At 31.4% G+C, this 14,608-nt stretch overlaps 1 protein-coding gene across 5 annotated transcripts in view; it reads left to right on the top strand.

Moving 5' to 3' along the window:
* Positions 1–14,608, top strand: part of LOC129919635 (dystrobrevin beta) — a 177,863-nt gene that overhangs the window by 94,122 nt on the left and 69,133 nt on the right. For all 5 annotated transcript variants that reach the window (XM_056000584.1, XM_056000587.1, XM_056000588.1 and 2 more), the window contains exon 3: positions 13,530–13,551. The gene's annotated coding sequence lies outside the window, so the exon portion shown is untranslated. The remainder of the gene's footprint in view (positions 1–13,529; positions 13,552–14,608) is intronic.

Raw genomic sequence — 14,608 nt, 5'->3', positions numbered from 1 at the left:
ATTTCCTGTTCTATAAATAATAATCTGTGTTTGTGTGTGTGTGTTTTTTTTTTTCTTCCTTCTGTAAATGGAAGGTTTTTTTTTTCCTCTTGTCCTGTTTTCTTCTGCTGCTGCAGCTTGTAGTGCTTCTTCAGCTCTACAATCAATTCGTTAGAAATATAGGGCGACAATTATAAAACAAATAAGCTAAACTTTTTGTCCAGAAATTCATTGTATTTAATGGGATAGAGTTAGGATAATAGCCAGAGTATTCAGTTGCTTAACAGGAACTTAGAGAGACAGATTACAAGTATACGACGATACGATATCTTGGGGAGCAGAACAAAATATGGGGCTTAACCCTTTTTTTTTTGTCTGAAAAACGAAAGCGACAGTCAGGATTTACTAAGTGATTTAAAGAGGATCCATTAAATCAGAGTTGCCAAGCGGACTCGAAATTGGGAAAGATGCATTTTGTCAGCTTACTTGAGGTCTAGACAATAGGTATTACTTGATCATTTTTTGGCGAAGAGAGTCCACCATAGGCAAAATCTTAACACCCCAAAAGACAAAATCAAAGAACAAGTCGATACACACTACTTAATAGATTTTACAGTCTCCCATGATGTAGAAAAATCCATGGTGAGCTTATGTTGCTCCTTCATAGTCTGCCAGAACATCACTTAAACCTTTGATGTGGAGAAATGCTGACGACAAGGCGATGTGTTATCATATGCAAACTCTTTAACACTAGAATTTTAGCAATTTTGCGAAACAAACAAGTCACGACCTCAGTAGCACACTTTTTTTAAAATCATTTCCTGGTCAACATTGCATATTTAAATTATCAGAAGAACAATACATTTTCAACAGCGGATGAAAACCTTCTGGGATTTTGCTTTGAAAGAACGATTTTTAGAGTAATTTTTGATCCAAGGTGCATTGGTGGAGAGTTAAGAAGAAGAAGATACAATGACTATTAGGGTGGGTCAAAAAAATATAAAATTCGTTTTTTTGATTTGGTACTTCGAAAACTCGATTGCTAGACACCTCAAGAATATACTCACCAAATATGAGCTCTTTATCTTAATGGGAAGGTCCTCCGCTTTTCAATTTTCCATTTTTACATCAAGCTCCTACAAAAAAAAAAAACAATTTTTTTTATTAATTGACTTTTTAGCCATTTTTTTACATATTCTTGTAGAAAATTGAACGCTCTACAAAAAAGGTTAAATACACTTTTTTCAATTATCTAACCGTTTAGAAGATATTTGAGGTCCAAAAATCGAGAAAATCTTTAAAAATTCGTTTTTTGTTCTTAATTTTGTAACAAATTAAAAAATTATAATAATCAAACGCGCATGACATATTCTTGTAGGAAACAGATTGCTGCACAAAAAAGGTCTTGATAACTTTTTTTATTAATCTAACCATTTTAAAGATATTCGAGGCCAAAGTTAAACAAAAATATAAAAACTTTTTTTACTTTTCAAAATTTTCTAATTCACTGAAAAGTCATTTTTATTTAATTAATAAGATGGATTATTGTAGGGGCTTAAATGTCCTACAAAAAAGTCCTTGGCATCAAATTGGTTGCTTTAACCGTTTAGAAGATATTTGCATCCAAACCAATGCCCACTGATTTCAATAGTTTTATTATGGTCCCTATGCATTGCGATTTGGATACGAATATCTTTTAAACCGTCAAAGCAATCAATTTGATGCCGAGGAATTTTTTGTAGAACGTTTAAGCCCCTATAAGAATACATCTTGCTAACTTGATAATAATGAACTTTCCGTAAATTAGAAAATTTTGAAAAGTAAAAAATGTTTTTATAATTTCTTTTAACTTTGACCTCAAATATCTTTAGAATGGTTAGATTAATGAAAAAAGTTATCAAGACTTTTTTTGAGGAGCAATGAATTTCCCACAAGAATAAGTCTAGCGCGTTTGATTATTATAATTTTTCAATTTGTTACAAAATTAAGAACAAAAAACGAATTTTTAAAGATTTTCTCGATTTTTGGACCTCAAATATCTACTAAACGGTTAGATAAACGAAAAAAGTTTACTAGGCCTTTTTTGTTGCGCGTTCAATTTCCTACAAGAATATGAAAATAAATTTGCTAAAAAGTCAATTAACAAAAAAATGATTTTTGTTTAGTAGAAGCTTGATGTAAAAATGGAAAATTGCAAAGCGGAGGACCTTCCCATTAATATTAAGAGCTCATATTTGGTGTGTATATTCTAGAGGTGTCTAGAAATCGATTTTTCGGAGCACCAAATCAAAAAAAAAGAATTTCGATTTTTTTGACCCACCCTAATGACTATAGAGGTTAAAGTATTTTTAATTACCACACAGTGATCCTGAACAAGTTTAAGGTTGACATAAAATGACGACAAAAACTAAAAATGAGGCTTTGTTCCTGAAGGTCTCAGAAATAATAATCTTTTTTCCGAGATATCCCCGTAAACATGAGAGGAATTCAATACAATCATTTTTTTTTTTACTATGGGAGGGGCGTCTATCTCCCTCCGTTTAGGCGGGATTGTCAATTTTCTAAAAAATTACTTCAAATCACAAAAGAAATTATTAAAAAACAACGGTGTAAGTTAATTTTTTATTTGTTTTTCTACAAATAATTTTTAAATAATTTTTTTGGACTTGATAACCTGTTTTATTATGACGTTATCACGTAGTAAAAAAATGCTTGTATTTAACTCCTCTACAAGAATCCGTTACTTTCCCCAAAAAATATATATAAAAAAATAAAAATCTAAACCAAAAATGGTTTTCTAAGGCGGGGAAAATTAGTAATGGATTCTTGTAGAGGAGTAAAATAGAAGCATTTTTTTACTACAGGAGGAGGGGTCTATCTCCCCCCGTTTAGGAGGGAAAAAATTATACCTAAGCATTCAAACATGCACTGCGGTTCGCGTGAACCCCAATTTGTAAAGTAGGGTTAAAAAGTTTACCTGGGGCCCAAATCCGCAAGAGTGGGTTTTTCTATGTGAGTTTTTCTCTGCCTTGTTTCTAAGGCAATTTAAACGTTTTTTTTGGTACACAGAGGAATTCACTCTTGCGGAATTGGGCCCCTGTAGTAATAACTGAAGTCTGAAAATCGTTGCTAATTAAATACTAAATACATTAAATGGCAGTCTTGGCATATTCCGAGGAACAAAATTAAATTTTATCAACTTTTTTTTATCATATACTTGGATTTGTTTGTGTTGACTCCTTCCCTGAAGATGATTTAAAGTAATTGGAAAATTTCAGTTTTCTACCTAAATTTAATCAATTAAAATAGAACCCAAGATTTCTGCGCAAAATTTGGAACTTTGTAGACCGAGAGATTTTCTATAATTACATATATGTGTATTGTGTATTTAGTACCACCTGTGAAAAAGGGATTTAAACACGAAGAAAAAAGACCACCTAAAAGAAAGGGAATTCCGCATTAAATTAAGCGGATTTCTGCAAGATGACTTCCGTCTTAAATTAGCGGACAAATCTTCTAAATTCCTTGGATGCTCAGATTAAAAAAAAATCCACTTAATTTAAGCGGAAAATCGTCTTATTTTTTTGTGGAAAAATTTAAAAAATAAAAAAAACCGTTAGACTATCTCACTGTTGGAAATACGTATGATAAACTGCAACTAAAGCTAAAGTCTAACTATAATTAAGCGGATTTCTCCAAGATGACTTCCGTCTTAAATTAGCGGACAAATCTTCTAAATTCCTTGGATGCTCAAATTAAAAAAAAATCCACTTAATTTAAGCGGAAAATCGTCTTATTTTTTTGTGGAAAAATTTAAAAAATAAAAAAAACCGTTAGACTATCTCACTGTTGGAAATACGTATGATAAACTGCAACTAAAGCTAAAGTCTAACTATAATTTTTGAATTTTTATTTCTGTCGGTTTTTTTAAGATGAAAATTCATATTAAAATGAAATAAGGTTCACCTTAAAACTAACAGAATTAAAGTGGAATACCACTTATTTTAAGCGGAAATCGATTTTTTTTTAAGAGGGTGGGATTTATGGTGGGCATCATCTTTTCCTAAGATCACCCTTTTTTCTCTGTGAACCATTTTTCATTACGGCTAAGAATCCAAAACTGTAAAAACAATAGTGAATGAGTTTTTTCACATGTTCGCATTTCACCTACCCAAAGTCCTTAGAATCTAAATAAACCCAGAAACTCTAGTGATTCTAAAAACCAATAAGTTATCGGTTTCATATCACAATCGTTCATCCCTTTTATTTGGAGTGTCCTAGAATCCTTCAATAAATCAATATACATGTCAAGTAATATATAAGTTTTATTGACTTTGAAGCACGAACAGATATCACCAATTAGTTTTGATTCAACTTCTCTCGCCTCGCACTCACAAGTGTGGTGTTCTATTAAGTTCCATTAAAACAAGTTCACCATCAAAAACCAGGACAAACAAGAAGTGTCTGCTCTTCTATATTTACATATATATATTTCCTTAATCTATGTAAATAAATTGCAATCAGGTCAAACCATTGCAATATGGTAAACTTCCGCCTCAAGTATACTGATACCGCACATTATACAACATCTATAAAGAAGAGAGAGAGAAGCTCTCAATGATGACAACTATACGACGACAAGCATACCTATGAGTCAGAGAATAAACCAACAAGCTTACAAACAAACAAACAGTCAAAACGCACAAATTGAATATAAGCAAAAAACCACTTTACATTTCCGCACTTCAAATGTTAATTCAAGCTTCCAGACTAGCGCCCATTAATTACGAACTTTAATAGTTTGTCTCTTTCTTCTCATTCTTCTCATTCTTCTATCTCTGTCTTTTTTTAGCACACATGTATGGATTCGTTGAGAATGAGGCTTCTTCTTCTTCTTGTTTCGTCCTTACAATGGAATAATCAAAAAGCAATTATTATGCAAGGACATTCAACCCAGAGAGTGGGAAGAAGAGTAAGAGAATGTGTATTGTGCCTCTTGTATATGGATGAAAATAGAATGGATCCTTTTTTTTTTTTACACATATTGCAAGGACAGAAACCGAGTTAATTACACAAAGTGCCTGGATTCATTTTGTTTCTGTATAAATAGACTTCATTTCCTGTTCTATAAATAATAATCTGTGTTTGTGTGTGTGTGTTTTTTTTTTTTCTTCCTTCTGTAAATGGAAGGTTTTTTTTTTCCTCTTGTCCTGTTTTCTTCTGCTGCTGCAGCTTGTAGTGCTTCTTCAGCTCTACAATCAATTCGTTAGAAATATAGGGCGACAATTATAAAACAAATAAGCTAAACTTTTTGTCCAGAAATTCATTGTATTTAATGGGATAGAGTTAGGATAATAGCCAGAGTATTCAGTTGCTTAACAGGAACTTAGAGAGACAGATTACAAGTATACGACGATACGATATCTTGGGGAGCAGAACAAAATATGGGGCTTAACCCTTTTTTTTTTGTCTGAAAAACGAAAGCGACAGTCAGGATTTACTAAGTGATTTAAAGAGGATCCATTAAATCAGAGTTGCCAAGCGGACTCGAAATTGGGAAAGATGCATTTTGTCAGCTTACTTGAGGTCTAGACAATAGGTATTACTTGATCATTTTTTGGCGAAGAGAGTCCACCATAGGCAAAATCTTAACACCCCAAAAGACAAAATCAAAGAACAAGTCGATACACACTACTTAATAGATTTTACAGTCTCCCATGATGTAGAAAAATCCATGGTGAGCTTATGTTGCTCCTTCATAGTCTGCCAGAACATCACTTAAACCTTTGATGTGGAGAAATGCTGACGACAAGGCGATGTGTTATCATATGCAAACTCTTTAACACTAGAATTTTAGCAATTTTGCGAAACAAACAAGTCACGACCTCAGTAGCACACTTTTTTTAAAATCATTTCCTGGTCAACATTGCATATTTAAATTATCAGAAGAACAATACATTTTCAACAGCGGATGAAAACCTTCTGGGATTTTGCTTTGAAAGAACGATTTTTAGAGTAATTTTTGATCCAAGGTGCATTGGTGGAGAGTTAAGAAGAAGAAGATACAATGACTATTAGGGTGGGTCAAAAAAATATAAAATTCGTTTTTTTGATTTGGTACTTCGAAAACTCGATTGCTAGACACCTCAAGAATATACTCACCAAATATGAGCTCTTTATCTTAATGGGAAGGTCCTCCGCTTTTCAATTTTCCATTTTTACATCAAGCTCCTACAAAAAAAAAAAAACAATTTTTTTTATTAATTGACTTTTTAGCCATTTTTTTACATATTCTTGTAGAAAATTGAACGCTCTACAAAAAAGGTTAAATACACTTTTTTCAATTATCTAACCGTTTAGAAGATATTTGAGGTCCAAAAATCGAGAAAATCTTTAAAAATTCGTTTTTTGTTCTTAATTTTGTAACAAATTAAAAAATTATAATAATCAAACGCGCATGACATATTCTTGTAGGAAACAGATTGCTGCACAAAAAAGGTCTTGATAACTTTTTTTATTAATCTAACCATTTTAAAGATATTCGAGGCCAAAGTTAAACAAAAATATAAAAACTTTTTTTACTTTTCAAAATTTTCTAATTCACTGAAAAGTCATTTTTATTTAATTAATAAGATGGATTATTGTAGGGGCTTAAATGTCCTACAAAAAAGTCCTTGGCATCAAATTGGTTGCTTTAACCGTTTAGAAGATATTTGCATCCAAACCAATGCCCACTGATTTCAATAGTTTTATTATGGTCCCTATGCATTGCGATTTGGATACGAATATCTTTTAAACCGTCAAAGCAATCAATTTGATGCCGAGGAATTTTTTGTAGAACGTTTAAGCCCCTATAAGAATACATCTTGCTAACTTGATAATAATGAACTTTCCGTAAATTAGAAAATTTTGAAAAGTAAAAAATGTTTTTATAATTTCTTTTAACTTTGACCTCAAATATCTTTAGAATGGTTAGATTAATGAAAAAAGTTATCAAGACTTTTTTTGAGGAGCAATGAATTTCCCACAAGAATAAGTCTAGCGCGTTTGATTATTATAATTTTTCAATTTGTTACAAAATTAAGAACAAAAAACGAATTTTTAAAGATTTTCTCGATTTTTGGACCTCAAATATCTACTAAACGGTTAGATAAACGAAAAAAGTTTACTAGGCCTTTTTTGTTGCGCGTTCAATTTCCTACAAGAATATGAAAATAAATTTGCTAAAAAGTCAATTAACAAAAAAATGATTTTTGTTTAGTAGAAGCTTGATGTAAAAATGGAAAATTGCAAAGCGGAGGACCCTCCCATTAATATTAAGAGCTCATATTTGGTGTGTATATTCTAGAGGTGTCTAGAAATCGATTTTTCGGAGCACCAAATCAAAAAAAAAGAATTTCGATTTTTTTGACCCACCCTAATGACTATAGAGGTTAAAGTATTTTTAATTACCACACAGTGATCCTGAACAAGTTTAAGGTTGACATAAAATGACGACAAAAACTAAAAATGAGGCTTTGTTCCTGAAGGTCTCAGAAATAATAATCTTTTTTCCGAGATATCCCCGTAAACATGAGAGGAATTCAATACAATCATTTTTTTTTTTACTATGGGAGGGGCGTCTATCTCCCTCCGTTTAGGCGGGATTGTCAATTTTCTAAAAAATTACTTCAAATCACAAAAGAAATTATTAAAAAACAACGGTGTAAGTTAATTTTTTATTTGTTTTTCTACAAATAATTTTTAAATAATTTTTTTGGACTTGATAACCTGTTTTATTATGACGTTATCACGTAGTAAAAAAATGCTTGTATTTAACTCCTCTACAAGAATCCGTTACTTTCCCCAAAAAATATATATAAAAAAATAAAAATCTAAACCAAAAATGGTTTTCTAAGGCGGGGAAAATTAGTAATGGATTCTTGTAGAGGAGTAAAATAGAAGCATTTTTTTACTACAGGAGGAGGGGTCTATCTCCCCCCGTTTAGGAGGGAGGGGCAATTTTCTAAAAAAAATAACTCAAAATAAAAATTTTTTTTTAAAAAACGACGGCAACACCTACATTTATGAATGATACATTTTTCAAAAGGCAGAATATTACACTTTATTTAAATTTTTAAATCAAGTTATTTTAATCAATATTTTTTTAAATAATCGATCTTTTACCTACGTAATTATGTTTTTTCATGTTTTTCACAGAATTCAAAATGTAATTCTTCCTAAAAAAAAAATGTATGTAGGTATTTTATTCAATTGAATATTTTTGTTCAATGAAAAATTGTATAAGGGTCATTTACTGAATCGAAACTTAAGTACTTTATGTAGAACATAAACTCTTATTCTCTACTTTTTCCTCTGCGTAACTGTCACATAAGGATTTATGTTGAACTTAGGTAAATGCTTAAGTTTCGATTCAGCAAATGGGTCTTAATTTCTTAAAAATGACAGAACTTCTTGAATAGAACATTTCAATTTTTGTCCTGGTTGGTGTAAATCCGCTTTTGTTAAGAGTTTCAGAGCCTCCTCAGACCGTTGTATTCTTTCGTAGCTTTCGTCTGGAATTGGCACTACTTTTTTCTTTGGACTTTTTCCATTTCACTGATAATAATCAAGAATGAAGTTTGATGTTAGGTGCACTCGAAATAGTTTTCAAACGAAACAATGCCAGCTAGATGTTTAACATGGGGCTTAAAATTTTTGATCATTTTATTGTAAGAAGAATAAAATTTTAATTTAAGTTTTTTTTAAGAATAATTGGTATACATTTCAATCTACATTTCTAATATTTTTCTTCTTAATTTTCCCAACGGCAACCCTTTCGCTTATTTTATCATCTCTTCCTCATCTAAGCGCCTTCGAACAAACAAACATTTACCGAAGTTGAAGCATTTTTTTTCAACAAACGCACAAAACAAATAAAGTTTTTATCAGGACGCCTGTAAGATGTAAAACTTAAAACAACTAAAACAAAAAAAAAAAAAACAAAATGGTTGTTCCTATGACAACAACAAAGACAATGATGTATTTTAACTTAAATAAAGGAAGGTGCATGTTGTGAAACTAACTCTTTTGCTTTGTCTAAAGTTGCGTATCTATCTCTTAACTGGATACATTGCAGATTAGCAAGCAGCAGAAGCAGCACACATCTCTGATGGTATACGATACATATCTACATAATGAGGACAATAGCCGAGTTTAAGCCCAAGGAGGACTATTAACAGAAACAACACTAACACTTATACACCACTACACACAGAGTATACACTATAATACACAATACATCTAAAAACTAAACAGAACGTTAGAACATTAGAACCTAGAGCCTAGAGCCTTGATGCGATATAGTCAACTCAGCATGACACTTAATAAATTTTTCCCATTGTCCGGGATTAAACGTCGAAAGGAATTAGTGGAGCCAGCAAGAGATGGAAAGGAGACCTGAGAATATAGAAGTAGGGATAATAATAATTGTTTCCTGTGAATTTATAAAGTAAAGGCTCGGTCGGTAACGGTAACGGGACCGAGAGGACTAAAATGGGAACTTAAATTACTGTCGCGGTTCATTTTTTTTTTTTGGTTTTTTGTTACTCTTTTTTTTTTTCGTTAGTATTTAAGTTTTTAAGTGAAATATGTTTGTATATCCTTGCTAGTGAAGGATTTGTTAAAAAGGATTTTATATGTGTCTGTGGGAAATAAATTACAAAAGAAAAAGAAATTTTTTTGTTGACCCGGTAGTCCCCGATAAGCTTCCGGCAGGGCGCGACGACGACGACTCTGATGGGCTTTTCATTTCGTGATGAAAGAATAAAAAAGGATTTAAATGACTAAGTAGGGCTCTGGCACACAGACTCTCTCTCTATAGAAAGACGACTACGATGACGATGCCAACCAAGCTTTGAGGAAAGAAACAGAAATTTACATTTTAAATTTTAAATGGTTTTTGTTTGGATTTGTAATTGAGATAGGAAAAGAATTGTTGTTTTGTATAAAAAAAAGTCTTCTATAGCACTCGTGCAACCATTTTTATTGAAGTTGATTCGGAGGTACGATATAGTAATTTAAGTCTCAACTTTCGACCCAAATTTACTTAACAAATAATGTATCCGTGTGCATTGTTGCGTTGTCAACTGGAACAATGTAAACAATTATTAAAAGAAAAATTTTAAGAACAAAAATCAAACTCAGCATTAATTGTTGTTGATGTTTTTTTTTTTTAGATTTTAGACGAAAGTCGAAAAGTTTTACTTAGAAGAAATGTCATGAAGCTGAATTTGTTTGCTTCCCGTATTGTTGGACAATGGCCGAAAATCTTTTAAATGGTTTTAGTTCTTTTCCATTTTCTTTTAACCACTGCAAGACTGATTGGCAAACCAATTTTTGGATATTAGGTGGCTAAAGATTTTCTTTATCGACTTTTCTAGTAAACTATTTAGCAAGTAAATTCTCTACGGTTCTGAAATCAGAAGAGCATATTTACGAACCAAAGATATTTCTGGAGGTTGGACCTAAGACACATAATGTAGGTATAATGAGTCGAATATTGTCTATAGTCGAAACAAAGAAGTAGAAAAATATTTTTTCCTAGATGGATGTCGTCAAGTTCATGAAAAAAATATTTCTCCAGAAAAATTTTTTTTTTAATTGAAGATTTGTTGATTACAAATCGCTTTAAAAAAATTTATTCTGATGCTTAATTTATCCGTGCTCCATTAAGTTTAAAGTCTCCATTAAAAACGGGCTATTTTAAAATTTGTGTGTGATTTGAGAGATTTGTTATTTTTAATGGGGACTGTAAAAATATTATGGGGAGTGAATAAATTGGCCTTAGTAAATTTGCTTAAAAAACGTTAAATTTAACATAAACATTTTTTTTAAGCCAACCATGTCAAAAACTCAAACTGAGATTACAGTTCTTCCTACACTCCACAGGTGTTTTGAGGTATTTTTCAAATTTTTCAATTTAAGATTGTGTAACTTGTACGTACCGTTTTGTGTGATATATCAAGTGAAATGTAATATTATTAAATATTTATGTGCTCTAGATCGAAAGATATAACGTGTTTAAAAAAGATCTTTTTACCGTTATCTTAGGATTTTGAATATGAAATGAATTGAAACTTAATACAATAATAGTTTATTTAATTACCTATCTACAGTATATGAGATTTTTTTTAGATTTTTGACATAAGATATAGAATATCCAAACAAAGATAGAAACAAAAAAATTAGCCTATTAGCACTCATTCCAAGATTGTACCAAGATGTTTTTTAGTGCATATCCCAAAATTTTCCCTTTTATCAAAAATACCAATTTTTCATAGATATGAATGTTTTTTTCATTGCATTTTTTTTATTCCTAATAATAATGGATATGAAAACCTTCATGCAAAATTTGGTTTCTCTACCATAACTTTTAAGGGTTTTTCGGTAGTTAGTTAGCAACTGTTATAATAATATGGGTTGACAGATATAAAACTGGTATAACTTTTTTCAGAGACGTCAGATTGTCTTGAATTTAGATTTTTTGGCATCATCATTAAAAAATACCTCGAAGTCATGTATCATATGTGTAGGTATATAATATCATTGTCTATTATTGGTAATTTTGAAAATCTCCATTTCACGCTTTGACCTTGAAAATCGCGACTTGCGGACATGAGATTTTTCTAGACTTTTGAGGTATGTTATAGAATGCCAAAACGATGGTATTGAGCAAAAAAAATTTCTATTAGCATTCATTCCGAGGTGAAACACTTAGGGTAAAAGCGGGTGAGATGGCATACCTTTTTTGTTTTTGGGATATTTTTCAAAGTAAACCACATTTCATATTTCTAACAATGCAAAAATGTTCTATATTCAATATCCAACGTATTGTTTGTTTTACAGATTTTTTTATATTAAATTTATAATTTTAAATTAATATAGAAAAAAAGTTTAAAAAAAACCATCTCCCCCTATAGGGTGGGTGAGATGGCGCATGAGTTTGTTTTAGGTTTCTATTGCCAAATTCATTGCACAAATGGTTGAACGATGTGAAGGAGTCAAGCACCAATGCATGGCATAATAGATTGCAACTAGTCGTCTTTTTTATAAAATTTGAACTTGGTTGAATTACTTAAAAAAAATAGTTTGAGGGTGATATGGCACATGCTAACACTATACTCGAGTAAAAAATTCTAGTACGGAATGCGCCATTTCACCCGCAAAAAACTGCGCCATCTCACCTTTTTGCGCATAATTCATATTCGTAAGCACCCATAAAAAGCAGATAGAACTAGAGCTCAGATTTCACACGCAATGCATAACTTATACTCTCTTGTATGTATTGGTGTATCAAGGGCATTTAAGATCCCAACAACTCACAAAATATCGGAACAAAAAAAAAGAGCGAAAAAAAAATTCGAAAAAAATCATCACATTATTTGCTTCAAAATTTTTTTTAATTTTTTGTATCACAGACAAAGAAACGAATACTGGCTACTTCGATTTAAAGTATTTAAAGAAAGCTGAAAATATTTTTCATACATTTTTATAGCAATAAATGCTCAAGATATTTAAGGTGCGCCATCTCCCCCGCTACGCCATATCACCCGCTTTTACCCTATTTGACTGGATTATAAACAGAATTAAAAAAAAAAAAACAGAATCCTGAAACCAAACTTATTTTTACTTGCTCTATAGGGCAAGTATTGGTTTCGTGTCGAAAAAAAATTTGAGGTTTTAATCAAAACCAACATTACTATGATGGAGAATTCCAAAAAAGTGGGTCTCGCAAATCCGTCCGTGCGTCTGTGCGTCTGTACGTCCATCTGTACACATTTCCACAGCCTTAACGCGTGGATAGATTTTCTTCAAATTTGGTACAGATGATTTTTATGGAATTCTGAAAGTTGGTTCTTTTTTGTTTTTTTATATCTCGTTTAGAACGTATACCTCCCATACAAAAAAATACGATATTGTGAATTTCTCGAAAACGGCTCTAACGATTTTGATTAAACTTTGTATACGTAATATTTAAAGCAATGGCAATAAAATTGCATTTTTATTTTTTCTCAAAAAAGTCAAATGCAAAAAAAAACTTTTTTATATGAAAAAAATTTAGTCTAAATGTCGGCTCTTCCCCAACCTCAACAAAATTTCTTTAAAATTTATTTTAGAGGCAGCTCGTAAAATCAACAAGTAAACTAACATAAAAGTGCTTTGAACTGCAAGAGCAAGTACGTGCGACCCCAGTCGTGCATTTTATTTTTTTATTTTCGGTTTTAAAAATTTATTTCTCCAACATTTTCTTATATTCTCATAATCAATTTCGATTTATTATTTTAAATTAGTCATTTCTTCTCTAAACACTCATTTATTAACTAAAAATAAATTAACATATTTCACAGAATCTTATTTTCAGAATTTAATTTCAATTTTGCAAATTTTATAAACTTATCAAAACGTCAGTTCAACATTTTAACCTATTTAACCCACGCATTTTTTTTTTTGTATATCGTTCAACAAAATTCTTTATAAAACTAATGTTTTTGTTTATTTTTTCATTTCAGAATTCCTCCAATTGAATATAATGTAAGTACAAAGCTTTTAGTTTACAGTTCTATTAATTTTATTTACGTTATAAAAAAAAAAGTAGAACATCCGTTCACTATGGTGTATGAGTGTTTTTTTTTTTTTCTTTCAAACAACTAAATTCTTTCACCTTATTGTAAACTACCATTCATTCATTGCTGTAAACAACACAAAAAAAACACTTATTAACACCTCTTCATCGTTGAGATCACTATAAATGACACTCAACTCATCTCTGTATGCACTGTGCCTCCATCTAAACCTATATTGCAACAACAACAAGAACACAGTGGACAAAAGTTTAGTTGTCGGTGTAATAACGTTAGCTTAGAAATCGGCCAAGTGCCTCTAGAGAACTCAACGATTCTGCCTTAAACCATGTGTCAAGCGATTGTGGTGCAACAACGATGACTCCCACTATATGAATGTGTTGTTTGCTCTAACGCCACCACCGGTGCATAGTATTAATTTGGGACAGAAACCGTATTTCATACTCGTCTACCTATGTTTCCGTCACGTGGCTATATCGTCGGGGTATACAATTGCAATTTCAACTCTCACCCACTACCTCCTCCTTGTTGCCATTCCACTCCATGCCGTGTCGGTGTCGTTTTAGTTTTGAATGTTAACATATATTTTTGAGGTAGTCAAATTGAGATAAATTTTCCAGTATTTCCCGGGTAGGTACCTACCTGGCAAACTCAAAAACACATGAAAATAATGACGAAAAAACCAAACCGATTTCCACATGACTACTTTTGTGTTCGTTATGCATATCCTGTTTATTTTCATTCAAAGCTTTGTGATCTTTTTTTTTTTTTTTGAACCAACACTTTGCATCCTATGTTATTTCTTTTGTGTGAGTGCGCGATGAGTAAAAAAATATACAGAAAGAGAGAATAGAAAGGAAAATTTGTGTTTTTGAACAAAGTGCATTGTAGTTAACAGGCTTCATTTTGGTGTTATTTTTTTGTCTTTGTTTGTGGAGAATAGGCGCTTTAGTTAGTCTTTTTTTTTTTTGGGTGGATGGAGGTTTTTTCAGTTTATATCTACATAA

Source organism: Episyrphus balteatus, chromosome 4 (assembly GCF_945859705.1).
Source record: "Episyrphus balteatus chromosome 4, idEpiBalt1.1, whole genome shotgun sequence".
Lineage (NCBI taxonomy): Eukaryota > Metazoa > Arthropoda > Insecta > Diptera > Syrphidae > Episyrphus > Episyrphus balteatus.
The sequence above is the reverse complement of the archived record's forward strand: the minus strand, read 5'-3'. Positions and strand labels throughout refer to the sequence as shown.